Source organism: Hemibagrus wyckioides, linkage group LG06 (assembly GCF_019097595.1).
Source record: "Hemibagrus wyckioides isolate EC202008001 linkage group LG06, SWU_Hwy_1.0, whole genome shotgun sequence".
In the NCBI taxonomy this organism is placed as follows: Eukaryota; Metazoa; Chordata; class Actinopteri; order Siluriformes; family Bagridae; genus Hemibagrus; species Hemibagrus wyckioides.
The window spans coordinates 45,500,023-45,525,511 of NC_080715.1; the positions used below are offsets into that span (position 1 = coordinate 45,500,023).

Below are 25,489 nucleotides of genomic sequence, written 5' to 3' on the forward strand. Positions count from 1 at the left end.
CATAATGAAGGGTGTAGCGTCAGTGGTGAGGGCCTGAACAGGATGGTGTGGTGTTTCCCCCCCACCTCAGACCCGTACTTATCCTCTCCCTCAGCACAACCACGGAAACACGGCTATCATTACACAGAGAAAGGGAAATTCAGGATAAATATGCATCACGGTTATTTCTGTATTTACGGCTCTGCTCCTGTAAAATACACGGCTTTCACATCCGGCACTAATGTCCGACTCTCTGTATTATATCACTCTCAGGTTTATTATTTTACACACAGATCAGTCTCGCAAAGTGTGTGTGTGTGTGTGTGTGTTTATTTCAGCAGATAAAATATACATACAGGAATATTCCCCATAAATAAAATCAGTTATTAATAAATAAATAAATAAATACTTTTCTGTTTTGTGCAAATGGAAAGTTATTTTCTCTTTTCACATTTTCAAAACGACAGAAAATATCAAAACGAACAAAACAAAACAAAACAAAATGATCTAAATAGATTTTTTCCATGAAGTAAGCTAGTTTCATTCGTCCCTGAGTGAGTTTATGTTGACTTTAATAATCTGATCTAATCTGATCACTTATAGAAACACTGTGAACATCTTAGATCAGATTATTCACACTTCGGCTCCGATAATCTGAGTATTCAACTTCAGCTACTGACCATGTGGTAAACATAAGAGGACTAAAGAAGACCTGAACAAATATTAAAAGCTAAAATAAACAAATGGAACAAATAAGTAAATAGATAAACAGCTCCTCTGTAGTTATTTGATCATTAGATATTATTTTATTCTTTATTAGAAACATATCAGATTTGCCATTCTTCTCCAGTTTATTTAACTGTTCAATAAAATTCTTTGTAAAGTGGGTGTGTCTCAGTAAAGCGGGTGTGTCCCTGTGTGATGGCTAACACTGAGAGTGAGATGTTTTATGACAACTTGAGTTGTCTGGAATCTGGAGTCTGCTCTTGTTTTCCGACTGCTCTTTACTTTTCTGTAGGCTAAATTAAACCGGTTAATTTAATCCTGGGGTTAATCCAGACTAAGGCTATTTGGATCTGAACTGTAAAATCCGACACTGTTTATATTTAATTATTTGTTTGCGTGTGATTGGAGTCTGGACCACCAGGGGGCGGAGTTTGGGTGGTTTTACTTTAGCGAGTGTGGGAACGGCAGGCGTGCGGCCGGACTCCGGGGTATTTTCGGATCCTGTGGTACACCGAACTGTCAGTGGAACTGTAGAGACCCTGATTTAGCTTCACGCTAGCAATTAGAATAAATCATTTTCATGGGTTTAGCGCACGCAGCTGGGCATTCTCTCCTAGATGTGTGATTTATGGACTGTACTCTGTTGACGTGTGAAGACAAAACAACACGCACTTCTTCATCCCAGCTTCTCTGATCCGACTGGTTTAGCATTAGCATTTGATACCTGTGCTCAGTTATGACAAGAACAACAGTAAATAATGTGTAGATACCTATCGAGAGTTCTTGTAGACATAAATGGAATTTAATGAAGTTTAAGCTTTAATATGAATCCCAGTAAAGTCCATCACGTGTCAACACACGTGATCAGACGTCACACATTTTTTTTTAGCAGGTTACAGTTCAGCTAACTGCCTGATTAGCGTTAGAATTATGCTAACTCTGAGATACAGTTTCACATGTCTATTAGAAAAATAATGATTTTAACTCTTTAACTGCTGTTGGAAAAAACTCTCAACCACAAGGTTAAAATTGTCACATATTTCTTTTACTAAGAGGGTGGTTTAGTCCTCATAAAGACACACACACACACACACAAACAGAATCATTCTTTCAAAATGATTCTTCTGCAGAACTCATCTTCTTTCTCTTTGATGTGGCATGTGTGTGTGTGTGTGTGTTTAATCTGCTAAATGAAGGGGTTGGTTAAACTCTCCCACTCTCACTTTCCAGACGTTACGTTCTTGCTCTCATTCTCCCAGATTGCAGCGTTAATTACTTTTTTGTTTGTAAGCAAATTTCACTTCTGTTGTAATTCCCAGGTTTTGTCCCAAATGCTTCAGCTCCTCAATAGCTAGTGTTCATGCTAGTCCTGGAGGCAGTATGATTCGTGTCTATCATGACTGGAAAGTGTGTGTTTCATTGGCCTGTTCCAGGGCAGACAGCGTGTCAGAGTGAGCTGCAGTGACCCAATACACTTCTCCCCCTCACTGGACCTCTCAGGGCTTTTCTTTATCACGGTGCTCTTATTCCTCCCAGTGTAGGGGTCTGTATCATGACATCACCACCACACTACAAACACCACCACCATCACCCACTGCACCACCACACTACAAACACCACCACCATCACCCACTGCACCACCATCACCCACTGCACCACCACACTACAAACACCACCACCATCACCCACTGCACCACCACACTACAAACACCACCACCATCACCCACTGCACCACCATCACCCACTGCACCACCACACTACAAACACCACCACCATCACCCACTGCACCACCACCTCCACCTTCACCACCATCACCCACTGCACCACCACCATCACCCACTGCACCACCATCACCCACTGCACCACCACACTACAAACACCACCACCATCACCCACTGCACCACCACCTCCACCTCCACCACCATCACCCACTGCACCACCACCATCACCCACTGCACCACCACCTCCACCACCATCACCCACTGCACCACCACCTCCACCACCACCACCATCACCCACTGCACCACCACTCCCTGCACTACTAACATCACCCACTGCACTACAGACACCACCACCACCACCTCCACAACCACCATCACCCACTGCACCACCACCACCACCATCACCCACTGCACCACCACCATCACCCACTGCACCACCACCACCATCACCCACTGCACCACCACCTCCACCACCATCACCCACTGCACCACCACCTCCACCACCATCACCCACTGCACCACCACTCCCTGCACTACTAACATCACCCACTGCACTACAGACACCACCTCCACAACCACCATCACCCACTGCACCACCACCTCCACCACCATCACCCACTCCACTCCTAACACCCTCACCACCACTTGCTGACCTTGCCATGGTCATTCACCAGGATGCAGCCCATTGAGCGTAGTCAGTAGTGGTTGTCCTTCTCCTCTCTGTCTGTAGTGAGTGTGTACATGGTTGTGAACACAGGACAGATGGATTCACGAGTGTTTTTCTGGAGAAATAGCAACAATTTGGAGGACTTTAGTCAGAGGACCAGCTCCAGGGTGATGGACTTGTTCTGGGTCGTTCGGTCCATTATCACAGATAATTAGTTACAACTCACGGGGCCAACAACCATGAAAAGAGATCTGTTATGTTAGAATGTTAATACACTGAACTCTCTGCACTCGTCAATCTGTACACACTTTACATATTACACACCTTAAAAATCATCATGATACACAATTTACACACTACACACACTTCGTTTTGTACGTTTGAGATACATGATGAGGAAAAATCATCCTTCTGCTCAGAAATCTTTTCCTTCTAGACTGTGCATGAGAGCCGGTCATGAACTCACCCGTGTGTGTGTGTGCGCAACTGCGTGAGTGTCTTGAGTTCTGCTGACCCAAAGTATACACACACACACACACACACACACACACACACACGCACGTGTACTCTGTAAGCTGAATGTGGAAAATAATTGCAGGTTGATGAAGTGTGTACAATTTAGCGGAGAGACTAAAGTTAGCGGTGGTGTGTATGTGTGTGTATATGTGTGTGTGTGTGAGTGTGTGTGTGTACAGATTTAGTGCTTTATTAAAGCCACTGCACCACTAACAGCTGCCTAAGCTTTATAAACACTGGGTGTGTGTGCACTTACACGGGTTATTGGGAAACAAGTTTAAATATATTACCCAGAATTCTGAACACAGGATCTGTGTGTGTGTGTGTGTATTTTTAGGTGAAAGTTGTTATATTGAGAGTGTTGATCTCCATGGGATTGGATGTTTAGAATAGTAAGATTGCAAAGTTTAAGACAAAAATCATTTTTATCCACAACACTGGCATCTTCTCAGTGTATAACTGTGTGTTTATATCTGGAGTGTTCTGAGAGATCTAACATTTATTTCAAATACACAAACAAATTAAATAGATTTTAGATTTTAGATAGACCTCAGGTCAAATCCAGTGTAAGACCATTAAGGCTAGTTGTTCAGTGAAGATGTAGAAGAGGAGAGTGGTGAAAGGTTCAGAGTCGATTAGCAGTAATACTTTATTTAAATTCAATTTTTTATTTTTACTGTACAGGAAAAGCAAAACCTAACTCAACTCTATCATTTCTCTCCATAAGTTATCGTCTCTCAATGCTACAGCATGTTTTATTCATTTAGGCATGAGTTAAAAGTTTCTGCCATTTTCCACTTTGTGAACTTGGGGTTAGAGTTTAGTGCAACACAAATGGACAGAGTTTTCAATTCAGTGCAACATTCCATTTACCTCACTTTATCTCACTTCACTTTAACTCGCTTCACTTTATCTCACTTCACTTTAACTCGCTTCACTTTACCTTACTTTACCTCACTTCACTTCACTTTAACTCACTTCACTTTACCTTACTTTACCTCACTTCACTTCACTTTAACTCGCTTCACTTTACCTTACTTTACCTCACTTCACTTCACTTTAACTCGCTTCACTTTACCTTACTTTACCTCACTTCACTTCACTTTAACTCGCTTCACTTTACCTCAATTTACTTCACTTTACCTCACTTTACCTCAATTCACTTTCTCTTTACCTCACTTCATCTCACTTCACTTTACCTCACTTCACTTTACCTCACCTCACTTTACCTCACTTCACTTTACCTCACTTCACCTCACTTCACTTTACCTCACTTTACCTCACTTCACTTTACCTCACTTCACTTTACCTCACTTCACCTCACTTCACTTCCTCACTCCACTTCACCTCACTTCACCTCACTTCACTTTACCTCAAATCACCTCACTTCACCTCACTTCACTTTACCTCAAATCATTTCACTTCACCTCACTTCACTTCACCTCACTTTACCTCACTTCACTTTACCTCAAATCATTTCACTTCACTTCACCTCACTTTACCTCACTTCACCTCACCTCACTTCACCTCACTTTACCTCAAATCACCTCACTTCACTTTACCTCACTTCACCTCACTTCACCTCACCTCACTTTACCTCAGATCATCCCATCTCACTTTACCTCACATCACTTTACCTCACTTCACTTTACGTCACTTTACCTCACTTTACCTCACCTCACTTCACCTCACTTTACCTCACTTTACCTCAAATCACCCCACTTCACTTTACCTCACTTCACCTCAAATCATCCCACCTCACTTTACCTCACACCACTTTACCTCACTTCACTTCACTTTACCTCACTTCACTTTACCTCACTTCACCTCACTTCACTTTACCTCACTTCACCTCACTTCACTTCCTCACTCCACTTCACCTCACTTCACTTCACCTCACTTCACTTCCTCACTCCACTTCACCTCACTTCACTTCACCTCACTTCACCTCACTTCACTTTACCTCACTTCACCTTACCTCAAATCACCTCACTTCACCTCACTTCACTTTACCTCAAATCATTTCACTTCACCTCACTTCACTTTACCTCACTTCACCTTACCTCAAATCACCTCACTTACTTTACCTCAAATCATTTCACTTCACTTCACCTCACTTCACTTTACCTCACCTCACTTCACCTCACTTTACCTCAAATCACCCCACCTCACTTTACCTCACATCACTTTACCGCACTTCACTTCCTCACTTCACCTCACTTTACCTCAAATCACCTCACTTCACTTTACCTCACTTCACTTCACCTGACTTCACCTCACCTCACTTTATCTCAAATCATCCCATCTCACTTTACCTCACATCGCTTTACCTCACTTCGCTTCACTTTACCTCACTTCACTTCCTCACTTCACTTCACCTCACTTCACTTTACCTCAAATCACCTCACTTCAGTTTACCTCAAATCACCTCACTTCACTTTACCTCAAATCACCTCACTTCACTTTACCTCAAATCATTTCACTTCACCTCACTTCACTTTACCTCACTTTACCTCACTTCACCTCACCTCACTTCACCTCACTTTACCTCAAATCACCTCACTTCACTTTACCTCACTTCACTTCACCTCACTTCGCCTCACTTTTCCTCAAATCATCCCACCTCACTTTACCTCACATCACTTTACCTCACTTCACTTCACCTCACCTCACTTTACCTCACATCACTTTACCTCACTTCACTTCACCTCACCCCACCTCACTTTACCTCACTTCACTTTACCTCACTTCACTTCACCTCACCCCACCTCACTTCACCTCACTTCACTTTACCTCAAATCATTTCACTTCACTTCACCTCACTTTACCTCACCTCACCTCACTTCACCTCACTTTACCTCACATCACTTTACCTCACTTCACTTTACGTCACTTCACCTCACTTCACTTTACCTCACTTTACCTCACCTCACTTCACCTCACTTTACCTCAAATAACCCCACTTCACTTTACCTCACTTCACCTCAAATCATCCCACCTCACTTTACCTCACACCACTTTACCTCACTTCACTTCACTTTACCTCACTTCACTTTACCTCACTTCACCTCACTTCACTTTACCTCACTTCACCTCACTTCACCTCACTTCACTTCCTCACTCCACTTCACCTCACTTCACTTCACCTCACTTCACTTCCTCACTCCACTTCACCTCACTTCACTTCACCTCACTTCACCTCACTTCACTTTACCTCACTTCACCTTACCTCAAATCACCTCACTTCACCTCACTTCACTTTACCTCAAATCATTTCACTTCACCTCACTTCACTTTACCTCACTTCACCTTACCTCAAATCACCTCACTTCACTTTACCTCAAATCATTTCACTTCACTTCACCTCACTTCACTTTACCTCACTTTACCTCACCTCACTTTACCTCAAATCACCCCACCTCACTTTACCTCACATCACTTTACCGCACTTCACTTCCTCACTTCACCTCACTTCACTTTACCTCACTTTACCTCAAATCACCTCACTTCACTTTACCTCACTTCACTTCACCTGACTTCACCTCACCTCACTTTATCTCAAATCATCCCATCTCACTTTACCTCACATCGCTTTACCTCACTTCGCTTCACTTTACCTCACTTCACTTCCTCACTTCACCTCACCTCACTTCACTTTACCTCAAATCACCTCACTTCAGTTTACCTCAAATCACCTCACTTCACTTTACCTCAAATCACCTCACTTCACTTTACCTCAAATCATTTCACTTCACCTCACTTCACTTTACCTCACTTTACCTCACTTCACCTCACCTCACTTCACCTCACTTTACCTCAAATCACCTCACTTCACTTTACCTCACTTCACTTCACCTCACTTTTCCTCAAATCATCCCACCTCACTTTACCTCACATCACTTTACCTCACTTCACTTCACCTCACTTCGCCTCACTTTTCCTCAAATCATCCCACCTCACTTTACCTCACATCACTTTACCTCACTTCACTTCACCTCACTTCGCCTCACTTTTCCTCAAATCATCCCACCTCACTTTACCTCACATCACTTTACCTCACTTCACTTCACCTCACCTCACTTTACCTCAAATCATCCCAGCTCACTTTACCTCACATCGCTTTACCTCACTTCGCTTCACTTTACCTCACTTCACTTCCTCACTTCACTTCACCTCACTTCACTTTACCTCAAATCACCTCACTTCACTTGACCTCACTTCACTTTACCTCACTTCACTTCACTTCACCTCACTTCACCTCACAGTCCCATGCAGAATTCTGTCAGTCCAGATCAGTGGTTGAAGTTCATGACCTTCTGTGAGAATGCAGTCCCATCATTCTGCTCCACAGGGCAGTGTATGAGATAAAGCACACAGACAGGATGCTGATGAGTTTTCATTATAAAGTCATTTTGTCTTTAATGGAGAGTTTTGTTGGATTTTATTCCACACACACACACACACACACACACACACACACACACACACACATTGCAGTAAGTAAGGAGCTTTAAACACACTTGTCACTGCTGCAGTGTGAGGTGTGTTCTGTCTGTGGAAAGTGCTCTAATGTTTTTATAATGATCAGTGCTGAGTCTTCCTGCTTTAATCATCATATCATTATATCATTATATCATTACAAGGTTCTGCAGTCAGCTCTAAAACACTTCAGAAAAAAAAACACTTCCTTTTTTTTTTATTTTTTACAAAAACCGCCCGTCAGTGTGGTTATAATTACACCATGTCCCAATCCACAGTACTACACTATGTAGGGCACTATTTAAGGTGTCTTTGGCTTGTCGTTGTGTCTCATGCTGAACGGAGAATCTCCAGCATGCTTATGAAATCCCACAATGCACTGCGTTCTACAGAGTCCATATCATCATCGTCCACTCCAGTTTTAATATCCAAAGTGTTTAATTACACATTACACATTTAATTACTGGACTGATGTCCACTGTGACATGGTGTGTGTTCATGCTGGAGGCTGGAGACCCTTGGGAGCATATCATACACTGAGGTCAGGAGGAGATTCAGAGCACTCAGGTGTCCAAAGGAAAGTTCTGTCAGAGTCACACCAAACTTCTGCATTCAGGCATGGGGACAGGTGTTCCTAATAAAGTGGCAGTTTATATATAAGTAATAATAAGTTCAGAGAATAATAATAAGTTAAGAGAATAAATCCTCCTCACATTCTGTGTTCATCCAGGGAAGTGTGTGTGTGTGTGTGTGTGTGTGTGTATAATCATAGTGTACACAGTGTTATCTCTGTATGTGTGTTGTGTAAGTCAGTGTTTACTGTCTGTTAGAAGGTCTTTGATGTTGTGGATGGTTAATTATGTTCTGAACACGCCTTTCTCATCCCACTTAACGAGTCAGCATTACCCACAATGCACCACTGTTTACAGCAGCACACCACACCTCAAACACCACTGAGTGATAGAGGCATCCTTCCTACAAACGCCATCACACACACACACACACACACTGCAATATGTTTAATACACACACACAGAGTGCAATATGGGTAATACACACACACACACACAGTGCAATGTGGGTAACACACACACACACAGTGCACTGTGGGTAATACACACACACACACACACATACACACACACACACACAGTGCAATGTGGGTAATATACACACACACACACACACAGTGCAATGTGGGTAATACACACACACACAGTGCAATATGGGTAATACACACACACACAGTGCACTGTGGGTAATACACACACACACACAGTGCATTGTGGGTAATACACACACACACACACACACAGTGCAATGTGGGTAATACACACACACACACATACACACACACACACACAGTGCAATGTGGGTAATACACACACACACACAGTGCAATGTGGGTAATACACACACACACACATACACACACACACACACAGTGCAATGTGGGTAATACACACACACACAGTGCATTGTGGGTAATACACACACACACACACACACAATGCAATATGGGTAATACACACACACACACACACAGAGTGCAATATGGGTAATACACACACACACACACAGTGCAATGTGGGTAACACACACACACACAGTGCATTGTGGGTAATACACACACACACACACACACACACAGTGCAATGTGGGTAACACACACACACACACAAACACACACAGTGCAATGTGGGTAACACACACACACACACACAGTGCAATGTGGGTAATACACACACACACACACACACACAGAGTGCAATGTGGGTAATACACACATACACACACACACACAGTGCAATGTGGGTAATACACACACACACACAGTGCAATGTGGGTAACACACACACACACACACAGTGCAATGTGGGTAATACACACACATACACACACACACACACACACACACAGTGCAATATGGGTAATACACACACACACACACGACAGCGAAGTGTATGATGGTTAAAATGGTGAACAATGTTTCATGTATGTTTTTATTAGGCATCAGTGTATTTGTCGTGTGTGTGTGTGTGTGCACGCACGTGTGTTGTCATAGCAACAGTTTATTTTTACAGCAGTGTATTTTTATTCATGTGTGTTTATGTGAATGTGTTTAACATGAGTGTTGATGTCATTGCTCACTCAATAAGAGTTTTATAAGCCACTTCCTGCAACTGTAAACTACATGCAAACACACAAACACACACACACACACACACACAGTGCACTGTGGGTAATACACACACACACACACACAGAGCAATATGGGTAATACACACACAAACACACACACACACAAACACAGTGCACTGTGGGTAATACACACACACACACAGAGTGCAATATGGGTAATACACACACACACATACACACACACAGTGCAATATGGGTAATACACACACACACAGAGTGCAATATGGGTAATACACACACACACACACACAGTGCAATATGGGTAATACACACACACAAACACACACACACAGAGTGCAATATGGGTAATACACACACACACACACACACACAGAGTGCAATATGGGTAATACACACACACACACACACAGAGTGCAATATGGGTAATACACACACACACACACACACAGAGTGCAATATGGGTAATACACACACACACACACACACACAGTGCAATATGGGTAATACACACACACACACACACACACAGTGCAATATGGGTAATACACACACACACACACACACACACAGTGCAATATGGGTAATACACACACACAAACACACACACACAGAGTGCAATATGGGTAATACACACACACACACACAGTGCAATATGGGTAATACACACACACACAAACACACACACACAGAGTGCAATATGGGTAATACACACACACACACACACATAGTGCAATATGGGTAATACACACACACACACACACACACACACACAGTGCAATATGGGTAATACACACACACACACACACACAGAGTGCAATATGGGTAATACACACACACACAAACACACACACACAGAGTGCAATATGGGTAATACACACACACACACAGTGCAATATGGGTAATACACACACACACAAACACACACACACACAGTGCAATATGGGTAATACACACACACACACACACACAGTGCAATATGGGTAATACACACACACACAAACACACACACACACAGTGCAATATGGGTAATACACACACACACACACACACAGTGCAATATGGGTAAAACACACACACACACACACACACACACAGAGTGCAATATGGGTAATACACACACACACACAGAGTGCAATATGGGTAATACACACACACACACACACACAGAGTGCAATATGGGTAACACACACACAGAGTGCAATATGGGTAATACACACACACAGAGTGCAATATGGGTAACACACACACACAAACACAGAGTGCAATATGGGTAATACACACACACACACAGTGCAATATGGGTAATACACACACACAGAGTGCAATATGGGTAACACACACACACAAACACAGAGTGCAATATGGGTAATACACACACACACACAGTGCAATATGGGTAATACACACACACACACACACACACAGAGTGCAATATGGGTAACACACACACACAGAGTGCAATATGGGTAATACACACACACACAGAGTGCAATATGGGTAATACACACACACACACACAGAGTGCAATATGGGTAATACACACACACACACACACACACACAGTGCAATATGGGTAACACACACACACAGAGTGCAATATGGGTAATACACACACACACACAGTGCAATATGGGTAATACACACACACAAACACACACACACAGAGTGCAATATGGGTAATACACACACACACACACAGAGTGCAATATGGGTAATACACACACACACACACACACACACAGAGTGCAATATGGGTAATACACACACACACACACACACACACAGTGCAATATGGGTAATACACACACACACACACAGTGCAATGTGGGTAACACACACACACACAGTGCATTGTGGGTAATACACACACACACACACACACAGTGCAATGTGGGTAACACACACACACACAAACACACACAGTGCAATGTGGGTAACACACACACACACACACACACAGTGCAATGTGGGTAATACACACACACACACACACACACAGAGTGCAATGTGGGTAATACACACATACACACACACACACAGTGCAATGTGGGTAACACACACACACACACACACACAGTGCATTGTGGGTAATACACACACACACACAGTGCAATGTGGGTAACACACACACACACAGAGTGCAATGTGGGTAATACACACACATACACACACACACACACACACAGTGCAATATGGGTAATACACACACACACACACGACAGCGAAGTGTATGATGGTTAAAATGGTGAACAATGTTTCATGTATGTTTTTATTAGGCATCAGTGTATTTGTCGTGTGTGTGTGTGTGTGTGCACACACGTGTGTTGTCATAGCAACAGTTTATTTTTACAGCAGTGTATTTTTATTCATGTGTGTTTATGTGAATGTGTTTAACATGAGTGTTGATGTCATTGCTCACTCAATAAGAGTTTTATAAGCCACTTCCTGCAACTGTAAACTACATGCAAACACACAAACACACACACACACACACACACAGTGCACTGTGGGTAATACACACACACACACACACAGAGCAATATGGGTAATACACACACAAACACACACACACACAAACACAGTGCACTGTGGGTAATACACACACACACACAGAGTGCAATATGGGTAATACACACACACACATACACACACACAGTGCAATATGGGTAATACACACACACACAGAGTGCAATATGGGTAATACACACACACACACACAGTGCAATATGGGTAATACACACACACAAACACACACACACAGAGTGCAATATGGGTAATACACACACACACACACACACAGAGTGCAATATGGGTAATACACACACACACACACACAGAGTGCAATATGGGTAATACACACACACACACACACACACAGAGTGCAATATGGGTAATACACACACACACACACACACACAGTGCAATATGGGTAATACACACACACACACACACACACAGTGCAATATGGGTAATACACACACACACACACACACACACAGTGCAATATGGGTAATACACACACACAAACACACACACACAGAGTGCAATATGGGTAATACACACACACACACACAGTGCAATATGGGTAATACACACACACACAAACACACACACACAGAGTGCAATATGGGTAATACACACACACACACACACAGTGCAATATGGGTAATACACACACACACACACACACACACACACAGTGCAATATGGGTAATACACACACACACACACACACAGAGTGCAATATGGGTAATACACACACACACAAACACACACACACAGAGTGCAATATGGGTAATACACACACACACACACACAGTGCAATATGGGTAATACACACACACACAAACACACACACACACAGTGCAATATGGGTAATACACACACACACACACACACAGTGCAATATGGGTAATACACACACACACAAACACACACACACACAGTGCAATATGGGTAATACACACACACACACACACACAGTGCAATATGGGTAATACACACACACACACACACACACACACACACAGAGTGCAATATGGGTAATACACACACACACACAGAGTGCAATATGGGTAATACACACACACACACACACACAGAGTGCAATATGGGTAACACACACACACAGAGTGCAATATGGGTAATACACACACACACACACAGAGTGCAATATGGGTAATACACACACACACACAGTGCAATATGGGTAATACACACACACACACACACACACACAGAGTGCAATATGGGTAATACACACACACACACACAGAGTGCAATATGGGTAATACACACACACACACACAGAGTGCAATATGGGTAATACACACACACACAAACACACACACACAGAGTGCAATATGGGTAATACACACACACACACACACAGTGCAATATGGGTAATACACACACACACAAACACACACACACACAGTGCAATATGGGTAATACACACACACACACACACACAGTGCAATATGGGTAATACACACACACACAAACACACACACACACAGTGCAATATGGGTAATACACACACACACACACAGTGCAATATGGGTAATACACACACACACACACACACACACAGAGTGCAATATGGGTAATACACACACACACACAGAGTGCAATATGGGTAATACACACACACACACACACACAGAGTGCAATATGGGTAACACACACACACAGAGTGCAATATGGGTAACACACACACACACACAGAGTGCAATATGGGTAATACACACACACACACACAGAGTGCAATATGGGTAATACACACACACACAAACACACACACACAGAGTGCAATATGGGTAATACACACACACACACACACACACACAGAGTGCAATATGGGTAATACACACACACACACACACACACAGTGCAATATGGGTAATACACACACACAAACACACACACACAGAGTGCAATATGGGTAATACACACACACAAACACACACACACAGAGTGCAATATGGGTAATACACACACACAAACACACACACACACACACACACACGCACAGTGCACTGTGGGTAATACACACACACATACACAGAATTCACAACACATCTATGCACCAGTGTACAACTGTTAACAAAACAGTTAATGTACAGAATGATGAAGCACTGACCATGGTCAGCATTGTGTGTGCACTTGTGTTTGCGTGGCTATTTGTGTGTGTGTGTGTGTGTGTGTATTACCCATATTGCACTCTGTGTGTGTGTATTACCCATAGTGCACTCTGTGTGTGTCTGTGTGTGTGTGTGTGTATTACCCATAGTGCACTCTGTGTGTGTGTGTGTGTGTGTATTACCCATAGTGCACTCTGTGTGTGTGTGTGTATTACCCATAGTGCACTCTGTGTGTGTCTGTGTGTGTGTGTGTGTGTATTACCCATAGTGCACTCTGTGTGTGTGTGTGTGTGTGTGTATTACCCATAGTGCACTCTGTGTGTGTGTGTGTGTGTGTATTACCCATAGTGCACTCTGTGTGTGTGTGTGTATTACCCATAGTGCACTCTGTGTGTGTCTGTGTGTATTACCCATAGTGCACTCTGTGTGTGTCTGTGTGTATTACCCATAGTGCACTCTGTGTGTGTCTGTGTGTATTACCCATAGTGCACTCTGTGTGTGTGTGTGTGTATTACCCATAGTGCACTCTGTGTGTGTGTGTGTGTATTACCCATAGTGCACTCTGTGTGTGTGTGTGTATTACCCATAGTGCACTCTGTGTGTGTGTGTGTGTATTACCCATAGTGCACTCTGTGTGTGTCTGTGTGTATTACCTATAGTGCACTCTGTGTGTGTGTGTGTGTATTACCCATAGTGCACTCTGTGTGTGTGTGTGTGTGTGTATTACCCATAGTGCACTCTGTGTGTGTGTGTGTGTGTGTATTACCCATAGTGCACTCTGTGTGTGTGTGTAAACAACAGTGTTATGTGTTAATGTAAATAATATTGATGTTCTGTTTAAACTTGTTTAGAACAGTATTTTAAACAATATTTGCAGATCTTTAAGATCTTTAGCCTTTGAACATTTAACTGTGCTTCTGTGTGTGTGTGTATGTGTGTGTGTGTGTGTATGTGTGTGTGTGTGTGTATGTGTGTGTGTGTGTGTAGGGTGGTTTATTTGGAGTGTGTTTATTTCCCTACAAACTTAATGTTTTTTTGGCATGCAACACTATAGACATCTCTCTGTCTTTCTGTTTTCTGTTTATCTCTCTCTCTCTCTGTTTCTCTCTCTCTGTCTCTTTTTCTGTCTCTCTCTCTCTCTCTCTCTCTCTCTCTCAGAGAGAGTCTGTCTGTCTGTCTCTCTCTCTCTCTCTCTCTCTCTCTCTGTATACATTCACCTCCAAAACTATTGGAACATGCAGCTCTTTTTTTGTGCTCTACACCAGACAGATATAAAAAGAGAGATTATCATTTCATCTTTCATTTCCTGATATTTACATCTCCATGTGTTAAACAAGGTAAAACATTCAACCTGAACACCTAGAACCAGCCAATTTTTGATATATAGGATTGAAATATAGGAACAGATGAGTCTTCAGGTAAATGAAAGTAAGATATTTGGTTGTGTATCCCTATCCCTTGCTTTTACAGGTTTGTAGCTTAGCTTGTATCAATCATGTGTTGGGTGGTGGTTTCTCCCTTCATTCTCCTCTTCAGGAGGTGAAATGCTGCTCAGTTGGGTGAAGGTCAGCAGATTGTCTTGTCCAGTCCGTTGTTGTGTGCATAGTGAAGCGTCTCCTGATTAGATTAGACATATTTCTGCTGCTACTACCACGAGTCCCATCACCCATAAAGATTAGTGAGTCTGTTCCAGAAGCAGCCGTGTAAACCCACAATAAGACATCACCACCACCACCACTGTGTGTCACAGTGAGACTGTATGCAGATCCTTTCTTTCTCCACACTCTCTACCAACACAAGTAGTTGGCGCTTGGGAGAAAAGTAGTACCACGTGGTCATCGGCTGAAGCTTCCAGAGATGGGCTAGCCGGTTGTAGATGCGCTGAGGGTGGCCATCCTCCTTGTACTGAGAGATAATGGGTGCCACTTGTTCAAACAGCTCCTGGATGTCCTGAACACATGCGACAATGGTATGGAACTGTGTGGGCTGCTCCTCCAAAGCATTTTTGACCATATCTAAAAGCCCTCAAGGTCTTTTCCCAAACAGCTTCTCAAAGGAGGTGAGGCCCATGAAAGCTTCCTCATTTTCCAGCCAATGCAGCATGCATTTAAGGATTTGTATAAACCTCTTGATTAGGCAGTCTGTCTGGAGCTGGTAGACACACCTTCTCAGTTGCTTCACCTGCAACACCTGGCACAAATCAAACATGGGACAAGAATGACATTCACTTGGTGACTTAAGATGTCCTTAGTGATCAAAAAATGGTTAACAGAAGTACAAGCTCTTTGGCAATATTCTAGAAGGTGGCTTTTCTCACCGCGTTTCTCCAGGACCATGTTTCTCCAGGACCCTGGTGCTACATAAAACACCACAGAGCTAAGGGCTAAAAGGCTAAAACCCTTGTCCTAGCCACGTAAAGTGCATGGTGTGTAACCTAGTGAAAACAGTGCAAGACAAAAAGGCAGTGCAAACAGACAATACAAAACACTACAGTATACATTCTGTATAATATGTTATACAGTACAATGTGCAAAAATAAGAAAAGTGTAAACAAAGAGGGTTCTTGTAAACATCTACACTTCTGTAATAGCAGCAGTTGGTGGCACTTTGAAATGTGTGCAAAAACAGCAACAGCAACAATTGAGTAAATGTTCAGAAACAGAATGTAAGCAGTTATAATATGGCTGGTGCTATAGACATGGATGAATATTGAATTGAATTGTTTGACTGTGCGTGTGTGAGGGATGTGTGTTTGTGAGGTGTGTGTGTGTGTATTTGTGAGTGTGTGTATGAGGGGCATGTGGGCTCATCCACAATGCTGTTGGCTTTGCGGATGCAGCATGTGGTGTAAGTGTCCTTGATTGAGGAAAGACAGACTCCAATGATCCTCACTATCCCCTGAAGGGTCTTGCGATCCGAGACGGTGCAGTTCCCAAACCAGGCAGTGATGCAGCTGCTCAGTATGTTCTTAATGGTCCTTCTGTAGAACACGGTCAGGATGGGGGGAGGGAGATGGGCTTTCCTCAGCCTCCTCAGGAAGTAGAGGTGCTGCTGGGCTTTCTTGGTGATGGAGCTGGTGTTGAATGACCAGGTGAAGTTCTCTGCCAGATGAACACCAAAAAATTTGGTGCTCTTTGGCGCTCAGCCAAAAAAAAATTGGCTGAACATCGACGGATGTTCAGCCAAATGTTCTGCCAAATGCCAGAATTGTAATCAACCTTTTCTTTCGTTTTCTCCACGTTCAGAGACAGGTTGTTGGCTCTACACCAGGCTGTTAGCTCTTGCACCTCCTCTCTGTACTCTGACTTGTCGTTCTTGCTGATGAGACCCACCACGGTCGTGTCATCTGCGAACTTGATGTGGTTGGAGCTGTGCATTGCTACACAGTCGTGAGTCAGCAGAGTAAACAGCAGTGGACTGAGCACACAGCCCTGAGGAGCTCCAGTGCTCAGGTTGTGGTGCAGGAAATGCTGTTCCTGATCTGGACTTACTGAGGTCTTCCAGTCAGGAAGTCCAGTATCCAGTGACAGAGGGAGATGTTCGGGCCCAGCAGACTCAGCTTCTTGGTCAGGTTGCTGAGGGATGATTGTATTGAATGGTGACTTACGCTGATAGAGGATTCTTTCTGACCAGGAGGCATGTAGCTTCTTGCAGGCGGTTCACCTTGTTGCAGTTGCCTTCTTTCTGCTTGCACTCAAGATTGCCCTTGCAAGTCACCTGTTGTAGTATCCAAGACACTAGATTAGTGGGATTGGCTTTGTTTAAATTGAGTTTGGCCTTTTTTTCTTTTCTGTCTTGTGGGAGAGACCGAACATGTAATAGCGGCTCAATTAAAATTGACCTGTGTAGCTGTTTATCTGTGTGTTTGTAAGGTAACAGAATAAAAGATGACCGAATGTCTTCAGAGCAGTGTCTGTTCGTCCAATGTTCTTCAACACAGCATAGAAGCTGCTTCACCCAGTGAGAGTGAGAGAGAGAGAGAGTATGGTAGGGGAGCTAAGTATCTAGAGTTAGGAATTGGGCAAGGATGCGAGCACAGTCTCCTTCAGGCCAGCCCTTATGTGTGGAGACTCACTTGAAGGTAGAGTATGCAGGAAAGCTTCACTGTCGTCTTTAGCATTTCATCTTAATGAGGAGTCACTGGGCATCTTGGCAGGGGTCAGGTAGAGGAAGAAGCAGCAATGATGTTGAGCTTGTGCATGGACAGCAGCTCTCAAGATGGGATAAGATGGCGCCGGTGAGGTCGGCTGCTGTCATGACTGCTCCGACCCCTTTTTCTTTGTTTTTGTTTTTTAAGTTAACTTACAGTACTTTTAAACTGGCAAATTCTTCTAAATGGAGTGCATTAGGTATGATAGAGATACTCTTATTTCTATTGGTATACAATGTACCCACAATTCAATGTTTTTGACCCCGGATCCAAGCTGGGGGAAACAAGCAGGTGTCAGGAACAGGCTGAGAGCCTGTGCACACCGCACACCTCTGCCTAGCATCCTGCTCGCCAACGTCCAGTCACTGGAGAACAAGCTCAATGACCTCAGGGCCAGGGTAAAGTTCCAGAGAGACATTCGGGAATGCAGTCTCCTCTGCTTCACCGAGACATGGCTGAACCCAGCGGTACCAGACCACGCCATCCAGCCGGCCGAGTTCTTCTTGGTTCACCGCATGGACAGAACACTGGACTCGTGGAAGTCAAGGGGAGGCAGTGTGTGTTTAATGGTGAACAGCAGCTGGTGCAACAGCGCGAGCATTGTTCCTTTCACATGCTCCTGCACACCCAACCTGGAACTATTGACCATCAAATGTCGTCCTTTTTTCCTTCCTCGGGAGTTTACGTTGGTCATAAACAACCGTTTATATTCCGCCTCAGGGGGACACGGACACTGCTTTATGCGAGCTGCATGAGGCACTCACACAACACCAGACACAACACCAGGATGCTGCACTTATTGTGGTGGGGGACTTTAACAGCGCCAACCTCAAACACACAGCGCCAAACTTTTACCAGCACATCAGCTGCCCCACCAGGGGTGAAAGGACACTGGACCACTGCTACACTACAGTCAGAGACGGCTACAAGGCACAATCTTGCCCCCTGTTTGGGAAATCCGACCATGCCGCCATCTTCCTCATGCCAAAATATAAACAAAGGCTCAAGCAGGAAGTTCTGGCTCAGAAGGAGGGGGCACGCTGGATGGACCAATCGGTGGCCGCTCTGCAGGACGCTCTGGAGGACGCAGACTGGGACATGTTCCAGCGCAGCTCTGATGACATCAATGTGTTTACGGAAGCGGTTGTGGGATTCATTGGGAAAGTAACAGATGATACTGTGCAGAAAACCACAATCAGAATGTTTCCAAATCAGAAGCCGTGGGTGGATAAGACCATCCGCGACGCTCTGAGATCTTGCACCACTGCCTACAACGTGGGACTTGCATCGGGTGACATGAACTCATTCAAGGCTGCTTCATACAATGTTTGGAAAGCGGTGAAGGAGGCGAAGCAGCGCTACGGGAGGATACTAGAGTCACAGCTCCAACAGAGTGACTCTAGGAGCCTGTGGCAGGGACTAAGGATAAGAACGGACTATAAAGCACCAACATCTGGTATGACGAATGCGGACGAGCTGAACACCTTCTACGCTCGCTTCGAGGCTGCAGCTAATGATGCTAATGCTAAAGTTAATACTACAGCTAATGCTAATGGCTGCAGACAGGAAGAGACTGCCAACACCGGAAATGCGTTCATCATCTCCGAGCATGACGTTAGGAGAGCCTTCAGGAGAGTGAACACCAGGAAAGCATCAGGACCAGACAGAATCTCAGGTCAAGTCCTCAGAGCCTGCGCTGACCAGCTAGCACCTGTGTTCACAGACATATTCAACCTCTCCTTAACCCAGTCAGCAATCCCCACGTGCTTCAAAGAGTCCATCATTGTTCCTGTCCTGAAGAAACCCCATCCTATTTCCCTCAATGACTACCGCCCTGTAGCCCTGACCTCAGTAGTGATGATGCTTTGAGAGGCTGGTCAGAGACTTCATCATCACTTCACTACCAGACACACTGGATCCAGTACTGTTCGCCTACCGCCCGAACCGCTCAACCGATGATGGCATTTCTCACCTCCTTCACACATCACTCAGTCACCTGGACAGGGGAAAGAAAAGAAAAATTTTCCCCTAGAAAGGGGAATTATGTTAGAATGCTGTTTGTTGACTACAGTTCAGCGTTTAACACTATAATCCCCTCCACACTCACCACCAAGCTGGAGCACCTGGGACTCAGCCCATCTCTTTGTCAGTGGATCTCCAATTTCCTAACTGGTGAACTGGTGCCAGAGGAACAACCTCCACCTTAACATCAGCAAGACTAAGGAGCTGATAGTGGACTTCAGCAAAAAGCAGGAGAGGAACTACCAGACCCCTGTGATCAACGAGATCCCAGTGGAGAGAGTGGACAGCTTTAGATACCTCGGTGTTCACATCACTCAGGACCTGTCATGGTCCTATCACATCAGCACCATGGTGAAGAAGGCCTGGCAGCATCTCTTCCACCTCAGACGCTTGAGAGACTTTAGACTGCTCGCTAAAGTGCTAAGGAACTTTTACTCCTGCACCATAGAGAGCATCCTGACGGGAAACATCACAACCTGGTTCGGGAACAGCACCATGCAGGACAGACGAGCTCTTCAGAGGGTGGGTCAATCAGCTGAGCACATCATCCATACCAAGCTCCCTGACCTACACTCAATCTACAACAGGTGGTGCTGGACCAAGGCCAGGAAGATCATGAAGGACCTCAGCCACCCCAACAATGGACTTTTCTCTCTGCTGAGGTCCGGGAAGCGCTTACGCTCCCTGAAGGCCAACACAGAGAGACTGAGGAGAAGCTTCTTCCCACAGGCTATACAGTCTCTCAGCCAGATCCCCACATAGGTTCTGTGGGAGATAATTTTGTAAATGAGGATATATGTATGAGGTGTGTGTTTGATGTAGTGTGAAATAATCAGGGGACAGCGGGAGTGAGTTCTCAGGTAAGGTTTATTCGTTAGGTCGTTTGAGCTTGAGAACAATATAGGGTTTAACACGGCATGTTGCTCTGTCACGGGCCTTGCACACAGGCTGCAAGGGCTTTGGAGAACAAATAGTTGTATCAATGATGTCAGTCTGGCAGGCCTTCTCTGCGGTAGCAGGCTTTCCAAACTTGGACCAATCAATGGCAGAGACGCACCCTAGATTATTATGGTCAATCTTCGCTCCACTGGTACCTTGAGCGGCAGTGATCTCATCATGAAGTAAATGCAGCGCGTGCTGGATGGCAATGGTGGTACCAGGCGAAATATCTAGAGTACATACGTAGAAGACAGCGGATAAATCAGAAAAGCCGTGAAGTGTAGAGTGTAATGTAGAAAAATAAAAGAAAGGGTGTTGGCCCCTGAAGGACTGAGAACTTACCCATGCTGTCTCCTGAAGAAGAATGAGGTGTTGGTGAGAGTGAGGCCGAAGACAATCCCACTGGTGGGGGCGGAAACGCCCAATTTTTAATATAATGATTCAGGAAAGTTTAATTATAATGGTATTCGAAAAGTTGTAAATTCAAAGATAATGGTGTAAAAAAGAATCTAAAAGGTCCAAAAAAGAAAATGGGTGGGATTGTCTAGGCAAAGAACCAGTGACATGTTGCACTGGAAAGATAAGGGAAATGTATATAAAGGCTGTAGTTGGAGTTCCCCGGGGAGAGGTTGTTGGGACGTTCATGTGTGAGCATCTCAATTCTTGTGTCAGCGCTGATTACAAAATAAAATCTCTTATCTGCATTCATCTAGTCTGCTTGATTGGCTTATTTAGTTTGGAGGCCTTACTAACTATGAGTCTCACTTAGACTGAGCTGTCGGGTCAGTGTGGAGCTGGAGTCAGATCTTAGTAGTGAGTACAGTAGAATTTTTATTCCACAGTTCTCAACTGATTGGACTCACTATCCTTCCTACATACCTGTGTTGGAAAACACCAAACCAACCACCCTGTACATTTGCACATTTGCAAATTACAGGACTGTGGCACACAATACACAATACATAAAACATAACATACACTGCTTCTCACCATCTCATCACCTTATTTCACTAAATGACCACCCCGTACTGCTGCTGTCTGCACCTTGCACATTATTGTACACTATTCACTTTATATAGTTTTGTAAAATACAGTTGTTTATGGTTTACATTTCTTATATATATTCTATATTTTATATACTTGTTCTATATACACATATATTCTATTCTATTTATATTCTACTTTATATTCTATTTTATTTTTATTTACCTACTGTGGACTAGTTTTTATAGTTTTTATATTTTATATTTCGCATTTTTATATTTTGCATTTTATCCTTGTCTTTTTTTCTGTCCTTATTTCTTTTCCTTTTTCCTTTTCAAGGGTCAAACAGTGGTGTAAGCATTTCACTGCATATCATACTGTGTACCATTATGTATGTGACAAATAAAATTTGAATTTGAATTTCAATGAGTTCCAGATCTTGGTTAACCACATGTTTAAACCAAATGCTCTAAGTTATTAGTGAAGTGGAGATAGGTATTAAGTGGTGGATGAGTGGAGCAGCATTGTGGTCATCCCAGCTCTTGGTGTGGTGAGCAGCATTATGGTGAAGGTTATGCTGGTGGTGTGAAGGTGCTTGGCCCAACACTGTCCACCATCACTGTCTGCAGTTGTTGTATGAGAAGAAGAGCATTTCCACTTAGACCAAACTGTTTCCACAGTGGCCTTTTATACTCCCCTGGTTTCTCAAGGAGGGTGAGGAGCCACCCTGCTCTGCAGCCATGTTCTCCTACACCATCCAGAAGACCAGGAGTGCTGAAGTGGAGCTGTCCTTTCAGCACCCAGACAGATGTTGTGTGAGATGAAATGTTTGGATGGCAGTGGCTGCAGGTCCACCATTACAGAATCTACATATAAATACCAGGAACTAAAAGCAAATTCTTTTATATTCATCTCAAACTCAAATGTCTACAGTCTACAGCAGAAACAAATCAATTGGCCTTGCTGTTCTTATCATTTCAGAAGGGACTGTGGATCTCTCTCTCTCTCTCTTTCTCTCTCTCTCAATTCAATTATCTGCATTTGTGTATAAACATAAACATAATTAAAACTGAAAGCAGCAGTTTTGGGGTCCCAGCACCCAGACTAAATTGTTGCCTGAGCAATCACAGTAACACAGGGCCAAAACTTTGGGCAAAGGGATTCGTGAGCATTCATGAGTTTAAAGTTTCACTCATGATTTGTGTGTTTTTCTGGCGGAATTCTCTGGCCCAGCATCAGAGGGGATTCAGGGAGTGTAGCATGATGCTGTTTACGGAGTCATGGCTAACTAAGCTAACACCGGATACAACCATAGCTCTGGACAGATTTCAGCTTATGGACAGAACGATGGAGAGCGGTAAGAGAAAGGGAGGAGGGGTGGCAGTATTTGTAAATAATAGATGGTGTAAACCGAGTCACATCACTGTTAAAGAGCAAATCTGCTGTAAGGACATTGAGCTGTTAGCCGCTAACATGAGGCCGTACTATCTGCCCAGGGAATTCTCGCATGTTATCGCGATAGCTGTGTATATTCCCCCATCTGCTGATGGTGGATCGGCATGCAATGTTTTGCATTCAGTTGTTAACAGACTGCTGACACAGAGTCCAAATGCCCTTCTCATTATCTCTGGAGATTTTAATCATGCCCCTCCGTCCTCCATTCTGCCCACATTCACTCAGTATGTTTCATGCCACACCAGAGACAATAAAATACTGGACTTATTTTATGCCAACTCCAAGGAGGCTTACATTTCAACACCCCTCCCCCCCTTGGGAAGATCGGATCACAACCTGATTCATCTCCTGCCTGTTTACAAACCCCTTGTATGTAGGCAACTGACTGTCTCCTGCACAGTGAGGACATGGTCTGATGAGACTGTAAGATAAGACTTTTTTGATACAATTGTGTGGGCAGAACTGTGGGGAGGATATTGACAATTTCAATTTCAAAACCAGATTGTATTATGGATTATGTTAATTTCTGTGTGGAGAATACTGTACCCACCAAGACTGTACAGTGTTTTCCCAATAACAAGCCATGGATCAACCCTGATATAAAGGCTCTCCTTAAAGAGTGGTCTGCTGGTGCAGCAGCATCTCTACTACAGACAGGAAGAGACTGGACAAGCTAATCAGGAAGGCCAGCTCAGTCCTGGGGATGCCCCTGGACACAATACAGGAGGTGGGAGAAAGGAGGATGGTAGCTAAGCTATCATCCTTGCTGGAGAATGCCTACAGCTTTGTGTCAATGTGTAGAGTACTTGCTGAGATTCTAACTCACTACTTGTTTGGGAGCTCCACTGTCAGATTCAAGGCCCAACTCTTTTTTTTTTTTTTTTAAATATAATTGGTATTATCATTCTTTTCAGAACTTCCAGGTTGGTCTGAAAATGATTTGATTTGAGATCATTTCTAGGTGAATTTTTTTTACAAGATGGTAGAGAGTGTCATTAGGTGGAAATTAACATAATACAGGGCTTGGCCTTCAAATAAACAACAA

General features: G+C 43.7%; 1 protein-coding gene across 1 annotated transcript in view; it reads left to right on the forward strand.

Moving 5' to 3' along the window:
- nt5dc1 (5'-nucleotidase domain containing 1) overlaps positions 1-25,489 on the forward strand; it is a 54,279-nt gene that overhangs the window by 13,400 nt on the left and 15,390 nt on the right. The window lies entirely within an intron of this gene.